This window comes from Myxocyprinus asiaticus, chromosome 20 (genome assembly GCF_019703515.2).
Source record: "Myxocyprinus asiaticus isolate MX2 ecotype Aquarium Trade chromosome 20, UBuf_Myxa_2, whole genome shotgun sequence".
Classification (NCBI taxonomy): domain Eukaryota; kingdom Metazoa; phylum Chordata; class Actinopteri; order Cypriniformes; family Catostomidae; genus Myxocyprinus; species Myxocyprinus asiaticus.
Genome location: NC_059363.1, coordinates 13,330,032 through 13,357,856, shown reverse-complemented (window position 1 = coordinate 13,357,856; position 27,825 = coordinate 13,330,032). Strand labels below are relative to the sequence as shown.

At 42.2% G+C, this 27,825-nt stretch overlaps 1 protein-coding gene across 2 annotated transcripts in view; it reads left to right on the top strand.

The window, feature by feature from the left end:
• The first annotated feature begins 355 nt into the window (after positions 1-355).
• Positions 356-27,825, top strand: part of LOC127411034 (muscarinic acetylcholine receptor M3-like) — a 181,801-nt gene continuing 154,331 nt past the window's right edge. The window contains exons 1-2 of one of the 2 annotated variants that reach the window (XM_051646354.1): positions 356-557; positions 1,577-1,667. The gene's annotated coding sequence lies outside the window, so the exon portion shown is untranslated. The remainder of the gene's footprint in view (positions 558-1,576; positions 1,668-27,825) is intronic. The other variant, XM_051646355.1, reaches the window with a different exon arrangement.

The window sequence follows — 27,825 nt, the reverse complement described above, 5'->3', positions numbered from 1 at the left end:
ATTACAATAAAATGCAAAGTAATCTCTTTAGTTATCAAAATACTTTTTGAATGTAACTGTATTCTAATTACCAATGATTTAAATTGAAACTGTAGTGGAATACAGTTACTTATAATTTGCATTTTAAATACGTAATCCTGTTACATATATTCCGTTACTCCCCAACCCTGCCTGCAGATGATACTTTCAACAGGTCTATGCAGTTTGTGAATGTGTTTTCATGCTTTCTGAATGGCCTTTATATATGACTGCTCTGCCACCTGTCGGTGCGTCACTGACACTCTAGCCAATCACTCTCACGCACCGGGAGAAGCCTTTCTGTCGTGTGCTCCGGGAGATTCCAGTGGCCAGGCAATAAGTGACCCGGGTGAAACGGGGAACCGACGCGCTTAAATCCGGACGGCAACGAACGATAGAGGACAAGCCGGCTCTGCAGTCAGTGCATTTCTGGAGGGGGACCGTGCGCTTTTAGTGGATCTACCAAATACCACAGGACTGACAAGAACAAGTTATTTCCGCGCTGCATCTTTACCTTTCAATGAACTCCATCCAGTAAGGTACGCAATATTGTGTAAAGAAAGTCATTTAATTAATAACGTCAACAAATTAAACAAGCTACACGATAAATGTGCTGTTTTGTGCAGTTTATAACTTAATATTTGTATGACCTTGTTAAATCTTAAATCTGTTGTTAGGATTTGTTTCTGCCTTAAAGTCAATTACTTACACCATATAATCAACTCATATGCTATTTGGCTTTTTTCTATATATATATATATATATATATATATATATATATATATATATATATATATATATATATATATAAAACTCTTTGAGCTTAAATGATGTGGTTCTGCGCATCTGCCTTTGTTTTAAAAGCGTTTAAAGCTTTTCAGCTTTGTCCTTTGCCATACTGTTATGATCTGTGACCAGGGCGCGCGCAACTTTGTGTCGATGAACGGTCGCGCAGGGGAGAGGTTTGAGTGATGTGTTATAAAATTCGGTTGTCAGACGCGCGCACCCACAGATGTTTTGTTTGTTTCGGGAGAGGCGAAGGCGTGTTGAACGGGTGAAATAGTCGCACCCTCGCTCTCTGGAACAGCCCTTAAATGCCGTGTGTGGAAGTTCGCACTCGCCTTTGCGCACTGGGTCGTGAGCGTTCAGAAGATGAAAATGTTAGAAATAGAGTGCGGGGGTGCAGTAAAGGAATGTACTGACATTAATGAGATGTCAATCAATGCATACTTTCAACAGAAGGCAGCCAGCCTGCCTTGACAATTATGATCATATGCACACTCAACAAGTAGTTTTGTACCATTTTGCATAGTATGGATTGGTTATCCATTGATGTTTATGCACTACATAATTGTTTTTGTCTATGCATTTTATCTGCACTACTTTATAGGAACACAATTTACCTATAGGTATTTGCAACAGATGTCTGACATTTGTTAAACTCTCATGTTCTTTTGAAATTCACTTTGTTTCATGTGTTGGGGTTCCAGAGTATGTGTAAAAATAGTACCAGTAATTGTGAAATTGACCTTACATAATTCCTTTTAAATTATTTCAGATCAGTTCCCAAGCAGTAGCCATATACAGCTCTGGAAAAACTTAAGAGACCACTGCAGAATTAACAGTTTCTCTGGATTTACTATTTAAAGGTATGTGTTTGAGTAAAATGAACATTTTTGTTTTATTCTATAAACTACTGACAACATTTCTCTCAAATTCCAAATAAAACTATTGTCATTTATTTGCAGAAAATGACAACTGGTCAAAAAAAAAAAAAAAAAAATTCAGTGTTTTCAGACTTCGAATAATGCAAAAAAACAAGTTCATATTCATTTTTAAACAAAAAAGTACTAATGTTTTAACTTAGGAAGCATTAAGAACTCAATATTTGGTGAAATAACCCTGATTTCCAATCACAGCTTTCATGCGTCTTGGCATACTCTTTACCAGTCTTTCACATTGCTGTTGGGTGACTTTACCACTACTGGCACAAAAATTCAAGCAGCTCGGCTTTGTTTGATGGCTTGTGGCCATCCATCTTCCTCTTGATCACATTTCAGAGGTTTTCAATGGGGTTCAGATCTGGAGATTGGGCTGGCCATGACAGGGTCTTGATCTTGTGGTCCTCCATCCACACCTTTATTGACCTGGCTGTGTGGCATGGAGCATTGTCCTGCTGGAAAAACCAATCCTCAGAGTTGGAAAACATTGTCAGAGCAGAAGGAAGCAAGTTTTCTTCCAGGATAACCTTGTACGTGGCTTGATTCATGCGTCCTTCACAAAGACGGATCTGGCCGATTCCAGCCTTGCTGAAGCACCCCCAGATCATCACCAATCCTCCACCTGGTTATCTAATGGTTAGATGGAGACCTGGAGAGGCCTTCAAGCCACAGTGTCTCGCACCCACTATGAAATTTGGTGGAGGATCGGTGATGATCTGTGGGTGTTTCAGCAAGGCTGGAATTGGGCAGATTCATCTTTGTGAAGGACAAAAACAACAAGAGTGCACTGCAACAGTGTGTACACCAACCAGAACTTCTAATCATGTGAAAATTCATTCATTCATGTTTATTTTTATTTTTTTTTGTCTGGCATCTCTGGGCCACAAGTAATGTAACATTTTTAATGGAGGATGTTTAAAGGAAGTTATCAAGTTAAAGTTTTGTTTATAATTACTTCACATTAGATAAAGAAGTCAAGTAGTTTTAACCTGATACTTCCATATTAACAGATTTTTTAAAAAGGTAATCACTTTTGAAATTGTCTTACAGAAAGGCCTCACGTTTAATAATGCAAAGGCCAATAACTAGTTCCATTTGCACAAAATGTCTTATACATTTTGATTCAGATAGTGCTTTTAACACGCAGGTGTCCGGGCATGCCACATGCTTGTGTCAAATAGTGATAGTGTCTCATGTTTAATTTATTAAGGCTTATCTGCCCTGTTCTGTCCCTAATAGTGCACAAAGCGCCAGCAAAGAACACAGTGCCCATTCCTGTCTTTGGAAAAAGTGTTTCAGGTTGTGTATGTGTATTTCTGCGTAAGAGAGAGAGATGGCAAGACGATCAGATTAAATGTAGGAGAGAAGAGAGATGCCGTGGAGTGTGCTATGCCCTTATATGAAAAGATTTAAAACACCCTCTAAGAAGTGTAGCGATCCCTGTAAATTTTGGCCGACCTTTCATTCTTACAGAGTCCATTTCTCCTCATATATTTTCTTTTATGATTTATTTTACTCTCTCTGTCTCTCTCCTCAGTCTCCACCCTGTCTGTCACTTTCTGTCTCACACACATATGTTGCAGATCACATCGTTACAGCCTTGTGAGTCACTGTGGTAGATTTGGCTAACACATTCAAAAATAATGTAATGACATGTTTTGATAGAAAACCTGTGTTCTAAAATATCAGTTCATCAAATTGGATATGTGCACTGGTATTTTTCTGTTGTACAAATGCGATGATGGCAAATATTCTCCAGTGCATTCACGGGAGAACATTTGTTTAAATAACTTTGTCCCTCTTTGTTTATGTAATAAAACCTTTGCCAAAAGCACACACATCACAATGAAAATAATAAACATAGGTCAGAATAAATAGATGCATGATTACTCTGAAAAGTTAGCACTAAAAGATGGTACTGTATACTTTTATAATCAATCTATCCTTTTCTATCTGCCTGTCTGCCTGTCTGTCTGTCTGTCTATAATGAAATAGTTTTGCAACACAAGTTAGAAATAACAAACACGTGCACAAAGTTCACACCTTCCTGTCAGTCACACCTCATTAACTTGTTATCATTAGGCAAGCATAATTTAAAATAATTTAGCAATATGTGTATGCTTCACTAGGCTGTTAAAGCTATTATAAGATAAACTTCTGAAGGATATTGCGCTTTGTCAGTGTTGGGGATTCTGAATTTGTTTTTGAGGGTCAAAAAACAAGTCAAGTCAATACAACTAAAAGCCCCAAAAAACTGTTAATTCTTCAATTCAATCGAAATATTGCTGATTGCCTTAACATTTTAATTGAATGGTGATGTTAGTCGAAGTCCATTATTTTTTGCTGAAAGAGTAGTGCTGGAAAGAAGTTAATTAATGGATTAAGCAAATCAAGATGTGACAAGGCCAGCCAGGGTCATATTGATGTGCAATAAATCAAAAGTGAATGCATTTCATTGGTATTCTATGGTGGCAGTGCCTACTTGTACCTTCTTGGCTCCTTTAGAATTCTCAGACCCCCCAATGTCAAACAACTGAGTGTGGGGCCTCAAGTGAGATCTATGACGTGCTGGAAAGGGTCCTCTACTTGGAATGTGATTAGATGTCTGTCATGCTTTAAAGGCATTTCAAAGGGTATGGAAATAATTATATTTATGAAACCTTGTTTAGTGTAGTGTTTCGGTTGTTTGGAATTCAGAATGAAGAAATAAACACTTTCAATCTATCTGTCTGGATGTTGCCTCTGGCTGTTAATAGGTGCCTTGAAACTATATCTAACCTGAAGGTATACAGTCCTAGATGGAAACTTAGGTGTGTTTGTTTATCACTGACTTTTGTTCATGACTGGTGTGTTTTCATGGTGAAATCCCAGAATATCCAAACCATCTGGACCATATGGTTTGGAGAAACTTACCTCTCTGTCCCTGACTTGGTGTAGAAGGATATGAGAAATGAATGTATATGATGTACCCTGTAGAACTGTCTTGGTGTCGGCTAGTTGGCGATTTTTCCTGTTACATCACTTTTGTAAGCTGAATGCATTTTAATATAGGTGTTTATGTTCTCTTTTTTTATTCTTAGTAAGGGGTCATTGCCCTGATCCAGTACATAGAAATGAGTGATTCCACAGTATATGGCAACAACTTATGTTCACTCTTTTAAACAGCCCTTAAAGCTGCTGACACCCATCACTGTTGAGAAATCTGTTTTTGTCGATGTATCTGTTAAATTAAATCAGCTGAGGTCAAGTTGTTTGTAACTGCTCAAGTACTTAGTAGACATTGACTAAATAGAGGTGCGAGAAAGGAAATCTAAGTATTGGGATCTTTACCTCACCGTATCAGCTTTCTAACACCAAGACTCAATAATTGCCAGTGCTCAACACCTTTTAGAGCTCTACGATAAAGTAAAGCTAAAGCAGGAAGTTCAACACTTGTTGCGCAACAGACCAATGTCCAATTAAGAGAAACAAGAAACAATTGAGTAAAAGATTGCAATATATCACAGTTCTGAATTGCAATACACTAAACATAAGGAATCGCATTACTATCTTGTTGCAACCCAGGTATCTATATTTTGTTGTATTGCCAAGTCCCTGCTCATTCCTACTCCTATGACTAAAGAGTAATGCTGTGTGCAATGGTAGAGGGTTCGTAATTAATATGCTTCTAAGGCTGTACAAAAAATATCCTCTGCCTGCGTCTCAAAATATTTCTGAATTGACCTGTCGAAAATTTAGTTCACACCTCAAGGAAGCCGAGTTTACACTTTTCCTGTCTGTTGTTCTCCAGACTTTGTTTTAATGAGTTTGGATTTACACATTGAGCGGGTGATCAGTTATTCAGTTATGGCACATTAAACAAGTGGCTCAATGAAGAACTCAGACAGTAACTCTTACGCAATCCCCATTAAATCTTATCTCTCCAGATTGCTAGTTTATAATCCCTTTTTATTAGGCCTAAATGCTCTTCTGAGTACCTGGCTGATGTCTGGATTATATCTGTCAAAGCAAGAGCATTATGCCAGGGAAACAATGCCTCTTGTTCTCCCTTCTAAGCTGATTTACACTTGTATATGATGTTGATATGGACCACATATAATACATTTTTGACACCATAAACATAGAATAAAATGTAATTTACAATTTATTTAATTTCATTTACAATATATCTCTATTTGCTGTACATATAGCAACAAATGACAGTAGAAAATTATAGTGGCTTCAAAATTAGACCAGAGTCTTTTTAAATCTCTACAGGTTTTCTAACATAACTGGCCATACTGACAAAGAAACAAATCAATCAGAGTTGTCAATCAAGCTGATTCTGTAGACACAATGATTGACCCCCCTGAGGGCTTGTTGTTTGAAGGAGCTTCCTTTTTGTCTTTGATTTAGCCTCTCAAACATGCTTTGTCAATTTTCTTTCTTCAGACTGTTCTCACAGTGAATGTGGAAACAGTAGGTTGACTTTTCTTTAGCCAAAATCAGTTGGTCCTTACAGAAATGCGAAACACTACCTCCAGTGGCCAAAGCGATGTATTGTTGGGCGTAGGGGTGTCAAAAGTACCGGCACTTTGGTACCAAGTCGATACTGAAATAACAAAGATGTAATGATACCAGTGTTTCTGCAGTGTCGGTAGTAGTGAGCACCGACTCAATTCGATCGCCGCGTTTTATCTGACTGACAGACGGCTGCTTTCAAATGCTCACAGGCTTATGAGCTTGTGCCGTTTCTCCTTTTACAGGGGAACGGACAATTAATCAAATTAAAATAGTGATATATCCTTTAGTTTGATTATTAAACCGTGAGATTATTAAACCACTGATTTAATTAAATAAAGTCTGCATGTGCACACATGTAAATGTCTGAAGCCGCTTACGCACTGAAAACAGACAGATCAAATTGCCTCATTTTATGAGCTTTGTACACTGTGCTTGTTGTAGTAGATGACAGGAGAGTGCACATTTACTGTGAAGTGTGCAGCGCCATCAGACTATATATTTATATAATTAAATCGCAGCATTTTGTGCTTTAATAATCACACTGGGCCATATAACCAAAATAAAAGCTTCAAGGGAGAATTGAAGAAATTGTGACAGAAATATATTACTACTGTATAGTACAATGTAGAATTTATAGAAAAAAAAATATATAGAAATAATAGTGAAGAATATGACAAGCAAGAGTGCTGTTGTACTGAATAGATGTTTTCGTCAATATTTTCATTTATAATGTGATTTTCAGCACTTTATTTGACAAATAAGACCAATTTTGTGTTTTGGATTATGCTTCAGCTTTACTGAAGCACTTTATTTGATAAAAAAAAAAAGAAAAAAAAAATTGGTGTGTGTAACAAGGAAGGACTGGATTCTTCAAACACAGGTACCACTTCTCTGGCTTACAGCTTCACAGTAACACATCAGCTTCACACTAACTCATCAGCTTCACACTAACTCACAGCTTCGACCCAGTCTCTCTCTCCCGATCTGGCGCTGGCATGGTCCTTTTATGCCGCTCTCCCCAATCTCACTACAATTAGAGACAGGTGTTAGTCATAATTTGGCTCAGGTGTATGCACCCTTACTGCTCTCTCTCTCCCGACGGACGCTCGACCACGCCCCCGCTTCCACATATCCCCACCGCCCGACTCAGGCTGGGGAGACATCCGGACTGCCTACCACTCCCCCCCATTTCTGGACAGGAAGTCGACGACAGCCATCTGCGCTCCCGGTCTGTGGACCACCTTGAATTTAAAGGGCTGGAGTGCCAGATACCACCGGGTGATCCGCACGTTGGTATCCTTCATGCGGTGGAGCCATTGGAGTGGGCCGTGATCCAAGCAGAGGGTGAAGGCCCACCCCAGCAGGTAGTAACGGAGAGTGAGGACTGCCCACTTGATGGCCAGACACTCCTTTTCCACGGTGCTGTACTTTGTTTCCCTCAAGGAGAGCTTGTGGCTGATGTACAGCACAGGGCGCTCCTCCCCCTCCACCACCTGCCAGAGTACGGCCCCAAGCCCCCTGACTGAAGTGTCCATCTGTAATACAAAAGGGAGAGAGAAATTAGGTGCATGTAAAAGCGCCCCCCCGCAAAGTGCGGCTTTAACCTGCGTAAATGCCTGTTGGCACTGCTCCGTCCACTGGACTGGGTCTGGAGCTCCCTTTTTAGTGAGATCAGTCAACGGGCTGGTGACGTCCGAACAGTTAGGCACAAATCTCCTATAATTGCCAGCCAGCCCCAGGAACTGTCTCACCTCCTTTGTGGTCTTGGGTCTCAGGCAGGTTGCAATCGCCGCCGTCTTGTCAATTTGGGGACGCACCTGCCCGTGGCCCAAGTGGAACCCCAGATACCGTACCTCCACCCACCCAATCGTGCACTTCTTAGGGTTTGCTGTGAGCCCCGCCCGTCGCAGTGACCTCAGAACCGCCCTCAAATGCATATGCTGCTGCAAATCATTGCTATAAATGATGATGTCATCCAAATAGGCAGCAGCGTAAGCCAAATGCGGCCTGAGGATTCGGTCCATGAGGTGCTGAAACGTGGCCGGAGCCCCAAACAAACCGAATGGAAGTGTCACAAATTGGTGTAATCCGAACGGTGTGGAGAAAGCCGTTTTTTTCATGGGAAATTGGTGTCAAGGGGATCTGCTGATAACCCTTTGTCAAATCCAGTGTCGAGTAAAAATGAGCAGTGCCCAACCGATTGAACAACTCATCAATATGAGGCATTGGGTAGGCATCAAATTTAGACACCTCGTTTCGGCACCAGTGTAACAAGGAAGGACACCGGGAACTGGATTCTTCAAACACAGGTAGGGATCTTTTAATTGACCGCTTCTCTGGCTTACAGCTTCACAATAACACATCAGCTTCACACTAACTCATCAGCTTCACAGTAAGGCTCTTGACCCAGTCTCTCTCTCCCAATCTGGTGCTGGCATGATCTCACTACAATTAGAGACAGGTGTTAGTCATAATTTGGCTTAGGTGTATGCACCCTTACCGCTCTCTCTCTCCCGACGGATGGTCGACCACGCCCCTGCTGCCACATTGTGCTAAAGTTATTTTTCTATTTTCATTTGATTAAAGATCTATTAATTCATTTGATTAGACCCCATTTTGATGATGAAATTGAATAAAACTTTAAAACATGGAATGGAAAACACAGAGTTTGGGGGAATAAAACAGAATTTTTAAAAAACAAATAAAAATAATTTCATAGGGTCCTACTTAAAAAAAACAAACACTAGAAGCAATGAAACTTCAAGGAAACATGCATTTGTTTTAATTTATGATTACATTGACACATTTAACTTTGTTTAATAGGCTAATAGGTGTTAATAGGTGTGTTCAATAGCATATTACCTATTATAAAAAAAACAATTTGTGGTATGGAAATTGGTATCGAGAATTGTGAAATTTTACTGGTATTGGTACCAACTATTTAAATTTTGGTAACGTGAAAACCCTAGTTGGGCTTATGGACATGTGTGAGCTCCATTTTCTAAAAAACAAGTTGTGAAATATCACACATGTCTCTGACAGCTCCAGGCTCTGTAAACAGAAATGTAAAAAATGTGATCAAGCAGCAGTTTGATTCTTCATTTTTCTAATCAGAGGACAATGGGGCACTTTCTGCGTGCCAATTATTTTGCGCGTTCACAGGGCAGCCCACATACATTAAGCGGGAAGCTGAGAGTGTGGTAGTTGAAGCGGATCATTCAAGTTTAATGTCATATTTAACTTCATAAGCAGTTGTTAGTTTGTCATGCAAGAACGCTTTTTTGTTAGCATTGCTTTTGACAACTTTAACAATGATTTTCTGCTGCTCTCCTGCTCCGTCTTTAACTGCAGTTGTCTCAATAGAACATTAACTTTGTTGGGTGGGATTTTGGATAGAGGGTGTGTGTCTAATTCAGTGGCCAAGTCTATCAGAAGTAACACTAATAAAATAATATAAAGCGGAGGCATGTTGAGTTTATTGAATGCAAAACATTTTCTCTCTGAAGTTGACAAGTGCCCTCAGTTGGCATTAAAATTCTGCGGTAAGCCGCAAAGAACTAATTCCCATCAAGGCAAAGTTACTTCATGAATTGCATCCTAATTGAGTCTATGACAGTTGTTTAACAAATTTGCTGTGCTCCTGTTCTTATTTCGGTAAGCTTTTAATTTGCTGTCACAATAAGGCGTTGCAATACATGCAGGGTTTTTCCTGCATTTAAAATTTCCGGTCGCCGAAGCAAGTTTAAGGACATTTATCTTGTGTTCTGTGTTTTATACATGCTAAATATGCTTATAATCTGAAATGTGCATTTTAGCAGTGTGTCTGAAGCCTGATTTCACCAGAGTGTGGTGCTAGCCATCATAGAACCACTCGTGCAAGTGAACTGCTCTGCGTTACACTATTTCTGGAGCTTATGTGTCAACTAGACTCTCCTCGATATGCGCGCCCCAGAGATAGGATAGCACAGAGTGGATCACTTACTAGGCTTCCCTCGATAATGCAGTGCAGGCCATGAAACGTATGCAACCCATTTTAATTCTACAAAGATTTTTCTAGTTTAAAGTGCTATGGAGGAAGTCAAACCTCTCAAACAGTAGTCAGCCCTGACATGCTAAACAGCACCAAGGGGGAAAAGAAAACACACTTTAATAAAATTGATCATGATTTTAAAGTATTAACATTACCTGTGGTATTTTGGCAAAATTTTATGTATTATGTACTGTAAATGTTTCATATTAAATAATCTATTATGTAGGTGAAATCTTTAAGACTTTTAAAATTGTTATTACAACTGTGGCAGTAGTTAATGTTTTTAAATGTGTTTAGCCTACTATTTTTTTTTTAATAAAAAGAAACACTAGCTGCATTGACCTAACCACAGCAATGAGTTGAGATGGTGGGGCTGTTAACATTTATCCACTTACACGATCGTGTGAACCCCCTTCGTTTTTCGAACATTTAATGAAGCATACAACTGGGAAACGGTGGAAAAATTGGTTTGTGCCACTAGCCTAGTAGGACTCCATACTTTGTTCATGTCTGGAAAAGCTTTGACTTAAGTCATACAGTAGCCTCCAAAACACAAACAAAGCCAAACAAGACAAAGTCCATGCACGTATTGTCCAGATAAATATGCTGTAATGAATTCAGACCCCTCAACAACTCAGACACCATTCACTGTCTAGACAGTTATTTTCCACTTCCCCTCCAATAACACTTCAGTGAGATACACTTTCTCTAAATAGAAAAACCTTTCACTGCCAAGCTATAATACACTTTAGACACATGTCGTATTATATAAGTAACTCTTGTCTTGTTAGGCTGGTGCACGCCTTGCATTAAAGAGACAGCCCAGCCAACACTGAAATTAAGAGGATATTGACAGATTTGCTGCTAATATATGATTTACTCTCAAAAAAAGTGTAGTGTTAAATGCTTGAGGGTTGAGGAGTAAGTCATGCTTTGTATAGCAACCTGTCAAGGAAGAGTGATTTCCCCCAACCTCGCTCTTTGCAGGGATCTGAGGTGCAAGAACATTCTAGAAAGCATGAAAGTCCTTACAAAGATGGCCTCCATGGGTTACCCATGGGGAAAAAAAGCTCAATGAATAAAGGAATGAGCATTGACAAGGTGTCTTTTCTCTGAACTGGACTGGTTTTATGGAGGTTTAACCTCTCTCAATGGATGCTAACTTAGCACTTATTACAAGGTCACTTCCTTCTTCTGAAAGGGTTACACTGACTTTTTTCTCTCTATTTTTCATATTCTATTCATCATAATAACTTGACACACACTGAAAAAAAGAGTTGGATTTACTTAAAATATATACAGTGCTGTAAAAAAGTATTTGCCCCTTCCTGATTTCTTCTGTTTTTGTTTAGTTTTCATACTAAATTGTTTTAGATCTTTAAACGAGATATAACATAAAACAAAGTTATATATATATATATATATATATATATATATATATATATATATATATATATATTTTTTTTTTTTTTTTTTTTTTATTTTTTTTATTGAATCAAAAAAGTTATCCAACACATATTTCACCCATGTGAAAAACTAACTGCCCCCTTAAACTTAATAGCTGGTTGTGCCACCTTTAGCAGCAACAACTGCAACCAAATGCTTCAGATAACTGGAGATCAGTCTTTCACAATGCTGTGGTGGAATTTTGGCCCACTCTTCTTTGCCGAACTGCTTTAGTTCAGCCACATTGGAGGGTTTTCGAGCATGAACTGCCCGTTTAAGGTCCTGCCACAGCATCTCAAGCGGGTTGAAGTCAGGACTTTGACTAGGCCACTCCAAAACTTACATTTTGCTTCTTTTGAGCCATTCAGAGGTGGAATTACTCATATGCTTTGCATTATTGTCTTGCTGCATAATCCAGTTGCGCTTGAGCTTCAACTCACAGGCTGATGACTGGATGATCTCCTTTAGGATTTTCAGGTAGAGAGCAGAATTCATGTTTCCCTCAATTATTGCAAGTCCCCCTGGCCCTGAAGCCACAAAGCATCCTCACACCATCACACAACCACCACCATGCTTGACCGTGCAGGTATGATGTTCTTTTTGTGGAATTTTGTGTTTGATTTACACCAGATGTAACAGGACGCTTGTCTTCCAAACAGTTTCAGTTTCGACTCATCAGTCCACAGAACATTCTCCCAAAAGGTTTGAGGATCATCAAGGTGTGTTTTGGCAAAATTCAGACAAGCTTTAATGTTCTTCTGGGTTAGCAGTGGTTCCCTGTCTGTCACTCACTCGACGTTGTGTTGATGTAGTGACACTAGGGGTTCGATCTTGAGAGCCCCAATCACCTTTGCTTAAAATAGAAAAGGCCAACGAGAATGGGCGAGTGGAATTTGCATGCCACTCTCCACCCCCGGACATACGAGTATAAAAGGAGATTGCGTGCACCACTTATTCAGATATTTTTCTTCGGAGCCGATGCTTGTGTTCATCCTCTCACCTTTCACTTACGCTGCTGGATTTTATGGAGCATATCAGCGGTCACCCTCACACGGTTGAGTGTTGTGCTTCCCCTGGGCGCTTCGGCGGCTGAGTCCACAGGTGCTAAAAGAGTATATTTCCTTCTAAAAGAGCTTTTTCAAACCCTTGGCGTCTTTTTAAAGGTTTCCTTCCGTGTTTGCACTACTGGATGTGGCCATTATCTCTGAAATCTGTCTCGAGTACTTGGGGCACCAGCACGCCGAGGCAGCTTTCTTGGAAGGGTTATGTTCTCATTGCGAGAATATGCCCATCAGAATGTTGCGGTCGCAGCTCACTTCCTTTTTCATGAAGCAAGTAGCCACTGCGGCTGCTCCCCAACCCGCTCCGTCCTGGGCTGATGCTCAGCCGGCCAGGTCGGCAAGCACCGTGGGTGATCTGGATGTGGATATGGGAGAGTTTTCACCGGCTCAACCCCCGCAGACCTCCCATCCCCCAGCATGCTCGTTCTATCCGGAAGAGCTGTCGAGTGATACAGGCCATTCACCTCAGGGTGTATTTAATGTATCATTCACGGCTCGCAACGAGGGTGAGCTTTTGGTCACAGCATCGGAGGGTGGGCTTCTGCTGTTGGAAATGGACAAATCTTCTGAGCTCCTGCCCACGGGCGGTAGAGCACAGGATGAGGCGGATGCTGAGATGGCAGCCATGCTTGCCCGGGCAGCTGCGAACATCGGGCTGAAGTGGAACCCTCCACCGTTCCCTGAACAATTGCGGCTGGATGACTGGTTTCTGGGCTCTGAGCATGACTCACGGCCACGCACCACCCGGGTGCCTTTCTTCCCGGAAGTGCACAAGGAGCCAACGAAGTCGTGTAAGGCACCTTTTTCTGCCCGTACACGCTTCACAGGCCGTCCATCCTAACTACCATCGACGGCGGAGCGGCTAAGGGATATGTCGAGCTCCTGCAGGTAGAGCGCGCCATAGTGGTACATTTATGCCTGCAGGGTGAAGCCACCTGGCGTGACCGACAAAGGCTCCCTTCCAAGGCCTGTAAGTTCTCTTCCTCATTAATGATGAAGGCTTACAAGGCCGTGGGTCAAGCCGCTTCCGCCCTGCATGTCATGGCCATCCTGCAGGTCCACCAGGCCAAGACGCTGAGAGATCTGCACGAGGGTAGAACCGACCCAGGGCTGATGCAGGAACTGCGTACTGCGACCGACCTCACCTTATGGGCGACAAAAGTCATGGCGCGTGCCCTGGGCCGGACGATGTCCACTCTTGTGGTCCAAGAGCGGCACCTGTGGCTCAACCTTGTGGAGATACGTGACGCTGATAAAGTCCACTTTCTCGATGCGCTCATCTCCCAAGGGGGGCTTTTTGGTGACACCATTGAGGATTTCGCCCATCAGTTCTCGACAGTGAGGAAGCAGACAGAGGCGATTAAGCACATCTTGCCGCAGCATGACACGGCCGCCTTCAGGCCTCCGAAGTCCCGCGCCCCGTCTGCTTCTCGCCAGAGCTGCAGTGCTGGCCCCAGCTCCTGTACCATCGGAGCCCGTATGCCGGCCTCAGAGAAGAAGATCCTCCTGTGGGAATTCGGCACCACCTGCCCGTCAGCTGGCCCCCAAGAACCCCGGATGGGCTTGAGGTGGCCCTGGCATGGGCAACCCGGGGATGAGGCGACTAACTCTGACTGACTCTGACCGGTCTGGCCCAGGTGAACACTCGGCCCCACCATCGCCCCTGGGTAGGCGCATGGTAAGTATTATATCGCTGGGTGCCCTCTGGGCCTCGGCACCCACATGGTCGGTAAAACAGCAATTTCCTCATTTCCTGGGTCAGCGCACTCGTGACGGCCAGGCGCTGGAAGTCTTTCTGGTAAATCAGGCGAACACGAGTACCTCCCGTTCCCTTGTTCTCTGTCGAGAGACAGCCGGTGAACAGGTAAGTGTGCTGGTCTCTGGGGTTGCTCGCCCGCCTCCGGTCACCAGCCACCATTGCAGGCTTGCGGAGCAGCACGTCCCCCCTGGGCTGTCTTCCAGGTGGGGCGCCTGCTCTGCCTTGCCGTGAACCACCCTGCCTGGGAACGGTAAGTCCAGTCATCCCTTAGGTGCCGCTGGCGTGGAATCTGGAGGCCTGGTTAGCGCTCTCCAGCCCCTCGCTGTGGCTCATCAGGACGATTCGCCTTGGCTACGTGATCCAGTTCGACAGATGCCTGCCCAGGTTCAGTGGCATCCTCTCCACTACAATGCGGGGCGAGGGTGTCTCCGTCATCTGGGCGGAGGTTGCCACCCTTCTGGCAAAGGGAGCAATAGAGCCCGTCCCCGTAGCCGAGTTGCGCAAGGACTTTTACAGCCCTTATTTTATCGTGCCCAAGAGAGGGGGAGGGTCGCGCCCAATCTTGGATCTGCGTGCTTTGAACAAAGCCTTACACAGGCTTCCGGTCCTCTGGAGTCAGTAGACGTTGAAGTCGCTGTGAGCCACTCACATTCCGGGCGTCCTCAACCGTGCAGCGGATGCGCTCTCACGGCAGGTAATGCTCCATGGGAAGTGGGGACTCCACCCCGTGTAGTCCAGCTGATTTGGGAGAGATTCGGGAAGGCGCAGGTAGACCTGTTTGCCTCCCAAAAGTTCTCTCCCTTTGGTACTCCCTGTCCGAGGCTCCCCTTGGCACAGGTGCCTTGGCACACAGCTGGCCTCGGGGGCCACGCAAGTATACGTCTCCTCCAGTAAGCCTCATTGCACAGACTCTGTGCAAAGTCAGGGAGACGAGCAGCAAGTCCTGTTCATTGTGCCGTACTGGCCCAACCGGATTTGGTTCTCAGATCTGATGCTCCTGGTAGTAGCACCTCCCTGACACATTCCCCTGAGGCAGGACCTTCTCACTCAGGGGCAGGGCACGCTCCAGCACCCACAGCCAGACCTCTGGAATCTCCATGTCTGGCCATGTCTGACCCTAGCGGGTCTTCTGCCAGCGGTGGTAAGCACGATCACTCAGGCCAGAGCCCCCTCTATGAGGCGGCTGTATGCCTTGAAGTGCCGTCTCTTTGCAAACTGATGTTCGTCCCGTGGGGAAGACCCACAGAGATGCTTCATTGGGTCTGTGCTGTTTTCCTTCAGGAAAGGCTGGAGAGACGGCTGTCTCCCACTACCCCGAAAGTGTACGTGGCTGCCATAGCAGCTTACCAGAACACACTGGACGGGAGGCCCTCATGACAGCGCGACCTGATCAACAGGTCCCTCAAGGGCGTGAGGAGGTTGAATCCTCCGAGACTGACTAAAGATGGCACCGAGTATGGCTGCTGCGTTGCGAGCTCTGACACAACACTGTAGTTTTTTGTTTGTTTTGTTTACAATTCTTATGTTTTTTGTACTGGATGTTGTCTGCCTTATTGTCTATGACAGACAAACACTTTTGGACATTGGTTCTGCAATTACACAACGCAAACCGGACTTCAAATTCCTCAATGCTGACCTGCTGTTTACAAACACGCCAGCGGAGCCCTTTGTCTGGACTGCCAGGCCGTGGAAACGCAGGAGGAAAAGGGGAAACAGAGCCGGCGTTCTCATCAGAGTAAGATGCCGTGCAAATCGACCCCGCTACCCAGTATTCTACTGGCAAATGTTCAGTCTCTGGATAACAAGCTCTGCGAGCTGAAAGTGCGGATCTCTTTCCAACGAGAGACGAGGGATTGCTGCATTATCTGCCTAACAGAAACTTGGATGTCTGCTGAGATTCCAGATTCAGCCATTGAACCCACGGGGTTCTCTGTGCACCGAGCGGACAGAGCGAAAGACCTCTCAGGTAAAAGCAGAGGTGGTGGTGTATGTTTTATGATCAACAAATCCTGGTGTGATCAGAGGAACGTACATTCTATCAAGTCTTTCTTCTCTCCTGATCTGGAATTTCTCATGTTTCTGTGTCGACCATTCTGGCAACCGAGGTAATTCACAGCGGTCATTATCACTGCTGTGTACATCCCGCCACAAGCCGACACAGACCGGACACTCAAGGAAATGTATGGGATTATAAGCAAGCAGGAAACCGCGCACCCTGAGGCCACATTCATTGTGACCGGGGACTTTAATAAAGCCAGTTTCAAATCAGTCACACCAAAATACCACCAACATATTAGTTTTAACACACGAGGGGACCGGGTTTTGGACCATTGCTACTCTCCCTTCCGGGATGGCTACAAATCCCTCCCCCACCCACCATTTGGCAAATCGGACCACTCTTCCATTCTGCTTCTGCCCGCTTACAGGCAGAAACTGAAACAGGAAGCACCCACCCTCAGAACGATCCAGTGCTGGTCGGATCAATCAGACTCTATGCTACAAGACTGTTTTGATCACGCAGACTGGGAGATGTTCCGGTCCGCCTCTGATGACGACATCGAGCTTTTCGCTGATAGCGTAACGTGTTTCATCAGAAAGTGCGTAGAGGACGTCATTCCGACCAGAACAATACGGATCTATCCAAACCAGAAACCTTGGATTAATAGCGATGTTCGTGCGGCACTTAATGTGCGGACCTCCGCTTTTAATTCCGGGAACGTGGAGGAGCATAAACAAGCCAGTTATGCCCTCCGAAAAACAGACCAGATCAACAAAACGTCAGTACAGGAACAATATTGAAGGACATTCAACACCACCAACTCTAGAAGCATGTGGCAGGGAATTAACATCATCACGGACTTTAAAGGGAATAAAAACTCCGCCGCGAACACCGCTGCCTCTCTCCCGGATGAGCGAAATAATTTTTATGCTCGTTTTGAGGGAAATAACACCGCCCTCGCGGAGAGAGCTCTCGCACCCGAAGCTACAGAGGTTAGTTCACTTTCCGTCTCTGTAGCGGATGGAACCCGATCCTTCCGACAGGTGAATATCCGCAAAGCCGCGGGTCCAGACAGCATTCCGGGCCGCGTCATCAGAGCGTGCGCGAACCAACTGGCTGGTATTTTTACGGACATTTTCGACCTTTGCCTCTCTTTGTCTGTTGTCCCCACATGCTTTAAAACATCCACCATTGTGCCTGTTCCAAAGCAATCCAAAATAACTTGCTTAAATGACTGGCATCCTGTTTCTCTGACCCCCATCATCAGCAAATGCTTTGAGAGACTAATCAGAGATTACATCTGCTCTGTGCTGCCTTCCTCACTTGACCCATTGCAGTTTGCTTACCACAACAACCGCTCCACTGATGATGCCATTGCATCTACAATACACACTGCTCTCTTCCACCTGGATAAAAAGAACACTTATGTGAGAATGCTGTTTGTAGATTACAGCTCAGCATTCAACACCATAGTGCCCTCCTAGCTTGATGAGAAACTCCGGGCTCTGGGCGTAAACAGCTCGCTGTGCAGCTGGATCCTGGACTTCCTGTCAAGCAGACGCCAGGTGGCTAGAATAGGCAGCAACATCTCCTCATCACTGACCCTCAACACTGGAGCCCCGCAGGGCTATGTTCTCAGCCCACTCCTGTATTCCCTGTACACACATGACTGTGTGGCAACACACAGCTCCAATGCCATCATTAAGTTTGCTGATGATATGACGGTGGTAGGTCTGATCACTGACAATGATGAAACAGCCTACAGAGAGGAGGTGCACACTCTGACACACTGGTGTCAGGAGCACAACCTCTTCCTCAATGTCAGTAAGACAAAGGAGCTTGTGGTGGACTTCAGCAGACGAGATAGAGAACACAGTCCCATCACCATCAATGGAGCACCAGTGGAGAGAGTCAGCAGCTTCAAGTTCCTGGGTGTCCACATCACTGAGGAACTAACATGGTCCATCCACACTGAAGCCATTGTGAAGAAGGCTCATCAGTGCCTCTTCTTCCTGAGACGGCTGAGGAAGTTTGGAATGAACCGCCACATCCTCACACAGTTCTACACCTGCACTGTAGAGAGCATCCTGACTGGCTGCATCTCCGCCTGGTACGGCAATAGCACAGACCACAACCGCAAAGCCCTGCAAAGGGTGGTGCGAACTGCCAGAGACATCATCAGAGGTGAGCTTCCCTCCCTCCAGGACATATATACCAGGCAGTGTGTGAAAAAAGCACGGAGGATCATCAGAGACTCCAGCCACCCGAGCCATGGGGTGTTCTCACTGCTACCATCAGGCAGGCGGTATCGCAGCATCAGGACCCGCACCAGCCGACTACATGACAGCTTCTTCCCCCAAGCAATCAAACTTTTGAACTCTTGATCTCCCACGATCAAATACATAAGCACTGTACTTTATTACTCTTATATCTCACACCGGACTGTCATAAATTATATTATTATTATATTAGATTCTCTCTTAACAACTTACTATCAACCGACAGCCTGAATGTCAGTACAGTACAATACAACCTACTGTACATTCTATATATACTATATAAACTTTTTTTTTATTGTATAATGTGTATTCTATATTGTGTGTATTGTATACTGTACATTGTATGTTATTATTTGTATATTGTGTTGTGTGTAATTATGTGTATATTAGATTTTAAATTGTGTTGTAAATCTGATGTTTATTGTAAATTGGTATATTTCTTTATCACTGTCACGACTACTATGTTGCTCAGAACTGCACCCAAGAATTTCACACACTATTGCACTTGTGTATATGGTTGTGTGACAATAAAAGTGATTTGATTTGACTGCGCCTGATTCCCTCTTGGGATCTCTCTGTGGTCCTACCAGCCCTACAGTGAGCCCCCTTTGAGCCCCTGGAGCAGGCCGAGCTCAGTACTTTGTCTCTGAAGATGGCCCTCCTGGTGGCGCTCACTTCCATCAAGAGGGTGGGGGACCTGCAGGCACTCTCTGTTACCAGCGATTGCCTTGAGTTCGGGCCGGCACACTCTCACGTGATCCTGAGATCCCGGCCCGGTTATGTGCCCAAAGTTCCCACCACTCCTTTTCGGGACCAGTTGGTGAACCTGCAAGCGCTCCCTTCAGAGGAGGAAGACCCGGCCTTGTCGTTGCTGTATCCAGTTCGTGCCCTGCGAATCTATCTGGACCGCACTCAGAGCTTTAGATGCACGAAGCAGCTCTTTGTCTGTTTTGGAGGACAGCAGAAGGGGAAAGCTGTCTCCAAGCAGAGGCTAGCCCAAGCAGAGGCTTGGTGGTATCATTCCATATGTGAACTTCCCCGTTGGTAAGGCCATGTGAGGTATTCTCCACATGTTAACCTCCCTCCGGTAGGATGTGGTCTACATAGTGCTCTCCTTCCTGGAGAGGGAAGAGCACTTCCCAGCACTATTCTAGAAAGTGCTCAGCGGGAAATTGCTTAACAGCAAATCAGGAAAGGCACCGCTGGTAGCCTTCTTGGGTAAGTGCCTCCTCCCCCCTTAACGGGACTAGGGAGATGCTTTACCTAACCCGCAGGAAGGTCATGACGTGGTTGAGCGCTCGCTGCGAGGCACGCAGCAGTTTACCCGTGTCCACTCTTCCATACCTTGTGACATGTTTCAGCGCCTTCTGCATTTCCTATAGGAACCCCTAATGTCACTACATCGACACAATGTCGAGTGAGTGACAGACAGGGAATGTCCTGGTTACTGATGTAATCTCTGTTCCCTGATGGAGGGAACGAGATGTTGTGTCCCTCCTGCTGCGGCGCTGAACCAGCCGCTGACATGGCCGGGACTCTCTATTGGCTCCTCAGCATAAATCTGAATCTCTTTTTATACCCGTATGTCCGGGGGTGGAGAGTGGCATGCAAATTCAACTCGCCAATTATCATTGGCCTTTTCTATTTTAAGTAAAGGTGATTAGGGCTCTCAAGATCGAACCCCTAGTGTCACTACATCGACACAACATCTTGTTCCCTCCATCAGGGAACAGAGGTTATATCAGTAACCAAGACATTTTCTCCTTGCCACTCTTCCATGGATGCCATTTTTGGCCAGTGTCATTCTGATAGTGGAGTCATGAACGGTGACTTTTATTGATGCGAGAGAGGCCTGCTGTTCTGTGGATGTTGTCCTTGGCTTTTTTCTGACTTCCTGGATGACTCGTCGCTGTGCTCTTGGAGGAATTCTGGAAGTTCGGCCACTTCTGGGAAGGTTCACTATTGTGCCAATTTTTCTCCATTTGGAGATAATGGCTCTCACTGTGGTTCTTTGGAGTCCCAGAGCCTTTGAAAAAGCTTTGTAACCCTTCCCAGACTGATGTATTTCAATCACCTTTTTCCTCATTTCTGAAATGTCTCTTGACCTTGGCAAAGTGTGCTACTGGTTTTAGCCAACTTCATGCTGCTGAAAAAGTTCTATTTAGGTATTGATTTAATTGAACAGGGCTGGCAGAAGTCAGGGTGTGTCTAGTCCGGCTGAACCCCATAATGAATGCGGTTTCATAGATTTGGAGATTTAGTAACTAAGGGTGCAAATACTTTTTCACACAGGCCCAGTTGGTATTGGATAGCTTTTTTGCTTCAAGAAATAGCATTATCATTTAAAAACTGTATTTTGTGTTTACTCAGATTGCCTTCGTTTTGTGTTAGATTTTGTTTGAATTTTTGAAACAATTTATTATGAGATATACACAAAAACAGAATAAATCAGGATGGGGCAAGTATTTTTTCACAGCACTGTACATAGCATTTTTGCATCACACTATTTTTTTTGGCAAATTCAACTTAAGGTCATTTTTAGTCAACTGGAAAACCCTTGTTAGATATCCATAAATGTTTGAAATCATTCAACTTCCTTAAAAAATTAAGTCACATCAAAAGATTTAACAAATAATGGCAAGTTGTTTCGGCAAAGTAATATTTAAGCTAAACTTAACTAGAATACCCATATATATATATATATATATATATATATATATATATATATATATATATATATATATATATTAAGCTTTTCAAATATAGTTTTTTACATTACAAGGTTAATTCATCACGATGAACCAACATAAAATTAGATTGATTGATATTTTTTTAAAACCTACAAATATACTGGTCTTCTCTTTGAACAAAGACCTGAAATAAACACCACAAAGACAATCAAAATATTAGTGTGTTCTTTATTTTAAAAAGTATAGCAATGTGCAATGTGCAGTATGGGAAATGTCTCAAATATAAATGACAACAGATTAAAGTATGTAAAAAAAAATCACATTTCACAAAATTCACTTTTTTTTATTCCACTGCCACCCTGATTAATGCTTCTCCAATATTAAGAACACAAAACACTTTCTCATGAACATTCTTTGAATGTTTGATTCAGTACACGTTAGGCCTGATTGACAGCATTTGTGACAATGTTGACTACGACAGAAAATAACTGACTTATTTAAATCATCGTGGTTACAGTAGGGCGTGCACAATGGAAGTGAATGGCGCCTGTCAATAAACATTAAAATACACACTGTTTCAAAAGTATAGACACTAAATGTAAACATTACATGTGTTAACATGTTATAACCACTAACCGTATTATTATTAAAGCATGACAATCAAGTTGTAATATTGGATATAACTAAAACCAAAAAGGGTAGAAAGTGATTTTATTACACTAATATCATGTTAACATGCATATTTTTTTAAAATATCTTTTTGCTATACTTTTGAAACAGTGAGTATTTTAAAATGTATGGGTTGACTTCCATTGCAAGTTACTCAGTGAAACCGTGATAGCTTTTTCAAGCAGGGATTTTTGTGGTAATCAACATTATACTAAAAATGCTTAATATGTATTTAACCCATTTCTTTTAATATGGTACAGTTGAGCACATCCTAACAGCATGCAACCAATGTCCATCCAAATCATCAGGCACTAAAAACAGAAAGAAAAACAAACAGAGAAATTACAAGTCTTATTAAAAGCTTCATAGTGCAGAACTTTTCAGTGGAGGTGGAAACAGAATCAGAACAGTCATGCTCTTCCACTGTCTTCAAAGCAGAACAAAAATAGCTGACAATGTCTGAACACAATTAACAGGCAAATGTAAAATTAAAATAAAAAAAAATATTTGGAAAAGTCACCTCTGAATGCTTTTCTTCCCATACAATTCCAAAGGTTGCTGCACGACTTGTCTTGTTGCTATATAGAAAGATGGATATTCACATGTTGATAAAGTTGTTAAAGAGAAAAAATGAGAAAAACCCATAAAGGGTTTAAATCAAACTGCACTTACTGCATATGTTAAACAACTGCATACAAACATAAATGCACAAACACACACACACACACACAAAATGAGACAGGGGTGACCAGGACTAGATGTCACACAGATAAGTTGTCACAGGGGCTACAGTATGACTACAGGTTTTGAGTAAAAAGTACACAAATGTGTACCTTTTTTTCTTTGCAATAACGGTTGAAATGTTCAATATAGAGTTTCAGTAGCCAATATTTCAGGGTGCCTATTCAGGAGCTGACTTTGGGGGGAAAAAATGACCCTGAAAAATATTAACTTAAGTATAAGTGACAACTAACCATCTTGTCTTCTCACGCATACGGGAAAACTTGATGCACAGTTCACAAGCATGCCAGCAACCCCATGGATGCACATAAACTTAGGAAATACTTGCGCATTAATGTCACTCGATGGATGATCATATACTGTACTTGTGAAATACACAGAGCATGCACATAGCCCATACTTATGAAAAACTTACTTACATAGTCAGTGGAGGTAAAAAGTGATCAGCCACTCCCTCTCGCGCATATGCCAAAACTGGATCAGCGCACATAGACTTAAATTAGAAAATTCCCATTCAAACGTGAAACTCACGTGAACGCAAACTCACCGAGCTTCTCAAAATGGCGTTCTCGATCGTTCTTGCGTATCACGTGGTTTGTAGTAAAATACGTTAAAATTTAAATAAGGTTTGCTTTAACTGACAGTTGACACAGCTCATAATTATTTGTTCATTGTTTTGCATTGCTTTGAGTCCATCATGTTATTTAATTTTTTATGGTGCACACATTAATGCATTTAAGTAAAACTAAAAATGTCAGAAATATGAAATTTTTTGAGAAAAAGCTATTTATCTTAATGCATTGTTGTGAAGTGAAGGGAATTTTCTTGTTCTATGAAGGTGGAACAACAAGGAGATGTTAGGTCGAAAGTTTTGCTGCTGAAATCGGTTTGTGCACGATTACTTTGTGGTTCCTACAGGACCAGAACCATGCTATAATTAGTGCTATGAGGAAAGATGATCACATTTGAATTGATGTAAAATTGTCTGATGGGAGATGGTGCGTGTCTGTAATTTTCCAGAACGGGGTTGATTTATGTGTACATTAACTTTCAGAGGCAACATGTCGATTTCCTTTGTGATCATGTTTTACCAAGAGAGTACAGACTGTGACTAGTTATACAAATATATTTGATACTTACCATTTTTTCTCTAACTATTAATACAGCAAGTTAACCAGAAAACAACAACAACAACTACAAAAAAAGCACAAACAAAGATATTTTTCTGTCAGCAATCTCTCAATGTTGTATACATTTCTGTCAGATTAATGACATGTTCAAATTGGTAGCTGTGCCATTTCCTTCTATTACAAATACTGTCATCTGTACACTGAAACTGTAGCCCGTGTTGCCACCAGCTGTGTGGCATCTGTTTTTCTTTTCTCTTCTTCTTTTCTATTTCATAAGCTCATTGTGACGAGGAGGAGGGCATGGCCGGGCTGTGATGGAGCACGGCCAGCGCTGAATCAGCTGATCAGTGGGAGAGCGAGATAAAGGGCAACCGGAGACGCCGGTTCGAGAGAGAGAGAGAGAGAGAGAGAGAGAGAGAGAGAGAGAGAGAGAGAGACGCATGTGGCCGCTTTGCATATGTGTCTGTGTTTGTTTACGTTTGCTTTAAGTTGAGTTTCACATTAAAACCTTGTTTACTGTTCAGCCGGTTCCCGCCTCCTCCTTGCCCATCCATGAACTGTTACAGTGGTGCCGAAACCCGGGAGGGAGGAGGGATGTGCTGTCGCAGAGTCCTCGCCGCTGCCATCTGCCAGTGAAGCAGCCGCGGCCGTCTGCCTGGGGACGGAGTGGTCGCTGCCGGCCGCAGAGAGCTGGAGGAACCAAGGCCATCTGCTGAGAAGGGGAGGAGCGGTTCTGTCCGCCAGGGGCCGGAGGACTCACTGCCGCCCGCCGGGGAAGACAGTACTGTACAGTACCTGTGGAATTAATCCTTCAGTGATGTTGCTACTGTTGCAGTTTATATGTGCAATTAATTTAGTTCTCAGTTTTCTATTAAAGCGTTGTCATAACAGACAGGCTAAGAGAGATAAAGAATAAGAATTAACATTATTTTTGCATTAACCAAATAAGTAGAGAGGAGCTTACATGGCATCAGGAATTAGTGTCCCTTCAAATAATAATTTGTTTATTTCTTTGTTGTGTGAAATGTGTGTAGTTTATTTATTCTCTCTTTCTCTTCCTCTTTCTCTTACACACACACCGACACACACACACACACTTTTTTTTTCTCTCTCTGTCCTCTCATCTTTCAGTGGTTAGTCTGGGGCTGCTGATAAGTAGAATTTTGAAACCAGAGGTCACCTGGGAATCACCAGTGACTGGAGGATACATGGGGAATGTCTTTAGGCTTGGTTTGGAATTCCATACTACTGTTATGCTGCTCTTACTCTTTCTGTATAACATTTGCTGTGCAGTAATATGCAAAGTTTATATATAGATTCTATGAAGTACCCGGATGACTTACTACATTTGCCAAAATGTGTAGTACATTGCAAAATAAAATTTTTATTAGCCATGTTGACATATTTCATGAAATTAAATATGCACATAATGAGGTCATGTGAAAATGAAATAAGGTCATGCATTATGTAATAACAATGCATTGTACTGCCTTTTTAAATGTTCATTGTTGCATACTACATACTCTGTTTCACATACTGGTACTTAAAAAAAAAAATAATAAAAAAAAGTAGCCATTATTTAGTGTATATTGCAATAAGTCAGCAGTAAGCATCAGGCTAGTATTCCATTCCAAAAATAGCCTTAACCACCTCTCTCTATATAATACCTATTAATGTATTTTTATTTTCAATTAATTTGTTCTTTCTTTCCCTTTAATCCCCTTCTGTGATCATAATGATCCTTTTCTGATTCATATGCTGCAGCCGCAAGACAGAAGAAGGAATAATATTCAATCCTGTTCATTAACTTTTAATTATTCTTAATAATTATTGTTATTTTTTTTAATGTATTTTTTGTTTTTTGTAGAAGACAGGTGGCAGTAATCAAAATTGGAACATTAATGACCCAGTGAAATAATTTAATGGACACAGTTATCTTTCATCTGTTGATGTTTTCCCCACTGAAACAAGAAGTTTGTTCATGACTTATTGAAGGGCTCAGTTAGTTTTGTGGTCATGTTTCAGCCATGAATTATGATTTGCTGCTTACTAGTTGGTTGCAGGTGGTATTAGGGGAAGGACATTCTAATTTGAGAGATAATTTGATTAGACACAAATCTGTGTAATGCAGGTTTTTGGTGTTTTTAAATGCATGAATCTGCAAAAGATTAATTTGGTCAGCTTTTATGAATATGTTATGGACATGGCTTGAAATGCAAATAGATGGCTTTAAAGCTAATAGACTTGGATAAAAAGCAACAAAACTCCAATTTTGATTTCATGGGGGGTCTTTAAGCCTTGTTCATTCTGTTTGTTGCCAGAAGAGCAATTAACCTTTTCAACTTGTCACTTCTTTCTTGTATCTGTGCTTGGCGAGTCTCAAGAAGAATGTTGACCTTGGGTCTTCCATGGCTGATTAATAACTTAGGAGAGGCCATAATTTTAGCAAATGTAATTAATGCATCATAAATAATATTTAATGACATTGAGAAAGAGATCAAGCATGAGTCAGATCCTTCAATTAGGAAAGATTCCAAAGCCCTAGCTTTGCCGTTTCTCTGGAAACACTGTGAATGCTCACTATTACATCATAATGAAGGGATGTCTGCTCTGTTTATAAATCACATTTTGCATTCCATTTACAATAGATGCATAGCAACATCAGAATATTTTATAGGAAGGTAAAGTTCAGGGCTTAGAGATTCACATATCATCTGAATGTGAAAAGTCCTGGTTGCCTAGACACAGATTAATCTTTGCCCTGTATTATTCAGTCAAATAAGATTTTGAGAATTGAGAACTCCTTTTTATTCAAGATGAGACTTAATCTGTGTCCAAGAAACTGATTTGAACTGACCCTGTGTCACAGCTGAGGTCTTTTAAGTTTCTGGTTTATACAGGCGCAAACATCATGCTTCTTATGCATTTGACTTCAAATTCATTGTTTCATTATAACATTCTTTTATTATAAGTACAGGTGATGTCCACCTGTTTTATTAAACTAGTTAGGGATAGTCTATAACTTGCTAGTAAACACACATGAGAATCAATGTCTGACCCTGTTTTAATGCCAATATGCTTCCGTTGAAGTTCTTCTTCATTCTTCGTTCAGGGGTAAAAAAAAAAAAAAAAAATCAAAACAGCCGAGCAATGGTATACTGTTTGTGAACATTCAGACATCTGCCAGGCTGCCACACCATTGTGGGACAGCATTTAGAGGTACTAATGTGACAAATGTGTCACTAATGTAACAATATGTGTTATCAATGACTTTGTGCCTCATTTTATGAGTAGAATGTACACAAGATCAGTAGAAGAAGCTGTTTTAACCACTCTAAGATGATTTAAAGTGATATATATGCAGTAGAAAATGTTTTATTTGTAATGTTTGCATTCTGAATTCATGGAGCTATTGAAGTAACAACACGCTATACACAGCTGTAATATGCGCCGATTACACTGTTATTCTAATTTCTGATGATATTACTGCAAAGTGGGTGTTTAAATGAGTGTTAATGGGAAAAAAACAGACAAAAGAATGATGATAAGAGAGGCTTATCTTACTTTGGGCAGATGTGTGAATGGCTTTTGCTGAAAATGGCACATGAGTGAATGGGCACTTGAGTGTATTTGAATAGATTTGATTCCCTTTGTAGACTAATACAAAAAAAAAAAAAAAAATGCATGACATAATTTGTGGAGTTTTTATATTGTAAGTGAATTCTTAAACTGGAGTAGAATTCTTGATTTGTTCTGTCTGGCTGTGGTCATAAAAGTAT